The sequence below is a fragment of the Nematolebias whitei genome, chromosome 2 (assembly GCF_014905685.2).
Source record: "Nematolebias whitei isolate Nwh7 chromosome 2, NemWhi1, whole genome shotgun sequence".
Lineage (NCBI taxonomy): Eukaryota > Metazoa > Chordata > Actinopteri > Cyprinodontiformes > Rivulidae > Nematolebias > Nematolebias whitei.
The window spans coordinates 43,313,522-43,315,958 of NC_056499.1; the positions used below are offsets into that span (position 1 = coordinate 43,313,522).

Consider the following 2,437-nt stretch of genomic DNA (forward strand, 5'->3'; position numbering starts at 1 on the left):
ATAGGACCATGCTGCTAACAGAACCACTCTGCTAATAGGACCATGCTGCTTTAGATGTATTTCTTTTTCACTTTTGGCACATTATGTTTGTATTTTTGTTGCATGCTTTGGTATTTCTTGTTGTTGTTTTGACAAATCAAGACTCTTCTTCCTGAGCATTTCATTGCATTGATGACCTTGTGTTGATCTGAACATCACAATAAACCTAACCTAACCTAACCTAACCTAACCTAACCTAACCTAACCTAACCTAACATAAACTTCAGACAGCAACCTCTCAAACAAACAGCTCACAGAAGTTTGCCAACAGAAATTAAATGTCAGAACAATGTTTGTTTGTTAAGCACACACCATGTCACGGTGCACAGTGTCCTCCTGCTCCAGCCACGCTCAGCATCGCAGCTGAACTGAGCATCAAACACCTGTCTCATGTAGACACATCTAATTTTTGGTTCCATAGCTGAGCGTTGAAAAAAGAAGCTGATTATTAACATTGAGACATTCTACACATCTTCATTTTTTAAATTAATGCTTTTTTTATTTAGTTGTTGACTAACAAATTGACTAATCCTGGCAAGAACCAATGCAGACACATTCCTGTTTTTACTTGTAGTATATTACATCGCCTCAGAATGTAGCTATTTTTTCACTACGTTTCCTTTTAATTATCATTTTGATTATAATTTTAATTATCATTTTGATTATAATTTTAATTATCATTTTGTTTTCAATTGTAAAAAAAAAAAAAAAAATACATTTGTATGCATCATTTGTGAATGTGTTGTCATTGTTGTCCACTGTTGTCATCACTATTTGTTCAAAACAGGCCTCTCTTGTAAATGAGTCTCCGTGGCTCAATGGGACTAACCTGTTTAAAAAAAGATTGAAAAATATTTGATTTATCACTTTTATTATGCAATGTGTTTCATCAGTTACTGTTTCTAGTCTAAGATTATATTGTTTGTTATGAAAACTAGTTCTGTGCAAACAAAAATGTGTATATTTCTTTGTTTCATATATTATTAAAAAGCACAAAACCAGTAGAGTTCAGTGATCTCTCTCTCTTTACGTAAAACTAATAGTTTCATAATGTAACTGTTTGTATACTCACACCACTCGACTTTGGTGACTATGATCATAATAATAAAAGTGTTTCAAAGTAAAATTTGACGACACTTCTCGTGTCTCTGCCACTAAATGCCTCAACAAATATCTTCACTGACAGCAGCAGACTGGCCGTCTCTGGTCGAGCCTCCGTGAGTGTGGGAGAAAAGGCTGATTGAAGCGCAGAGTGTGACGGAAACAAACACGTCGACATGTGGCTGCTTTGAGACTGAGCCAAGCATGGCTTTATTTGGCCTCCTTTCTCATCAGTCACACTCTGAAATATTCTTGTTCAAGCAACAGTCACATAAAACACATCTATGATGTTATGGTTTTGATGTTGGTATTGTAAAGTTATATGTTGTGTTAATTAATGGATTTCTGTTACTTGGAGGTTGTGGAGCTTTGAAGCAAAGTTTGAATTAATGTATGCAATCTTTTAGTTGAGCAACGGCCTCTTCTGGAGTCAGTGTGCAGAAAGTCTGTAAACACACTTGTTTGCTGCAGGATGGAGCCATGGTGTGTGTGTGTGTGTTGCCGCCCCACTGAGGAATATTGATCAAAGTCTTTCCCTCAATGATCACAGCTTCTCATGAAGCCGTCTGCAACATATTAAAGCAGGAAAAGCATCTGCATGCAGACACGTTCATCCTTCATGTTTGCAAAGCTGGACAATAAAAAGCTTGTGCAGCTGCAGGATCAAGAGCACAAGATTGAAAAAATAGTAATAACACAGGCTGTATGAGTATTGTATTTAAATTAGTACTGCAGTACTCCTGTCATGTGGTTTGACCCTCTGGTATTTTAAGGCTTGCACGTCCTGCACTCATGGACCTGATATGTTGTTTTAATTGTTACAGCGAAACTTCAAAGTCGTTTGGATTTTCCTGAATGAAATTAATGAATAAATATTAATTACACATAAATAAATGTTAATTACACATACATACATGTTAATTACACGTCACCACCCAAAGCTCCAACTCATAAAGCGACTGTTGATGAACTGAAGGATCTGTGTCCTGATGCATGCTCAATAATCCAGGTGAATGAAGGATCTGTGGTTAGAGCTGATTAGAGAGGGAGGGGGTGGGAAGTATGTCGACATGTAGGTGCAGCAAACATCGGCTCGGTCCAGTGGGAGCAGACACGCCCCAGAACAACAACACAGAAAAACATGTTCAGACCTGGGGGGCCGAGACGACCCGGGCTGCAGCGGCTCCGACCCACCAGCATCCGCATCCCTCAGAACTGCTGAGGGATGCAGTGGATCCGTTACTCACCGAGCCAGCACATGCAACTCGGTATTACCCCCCCCCCCCCCCCCCCCCCC

General features: G+C 39.2%; 1 protein-coding gene across 1 annotated transcript in view; it reads right to left on the reverse strand.

Annotated features, from left to right (window-relative positions):
- Window positions 1-2,437, reverse strand: part of LOC119426969 (N-acetyllactosaminide alpha-1,3-galactosyltransferase) — a gene marked incomplete at its 3' end in the record, with an annotated part of 61,129 nt that overhangs the window by 58,468 nt on the left and 224 nt on the right. The window lies entirely within an intron of this gene.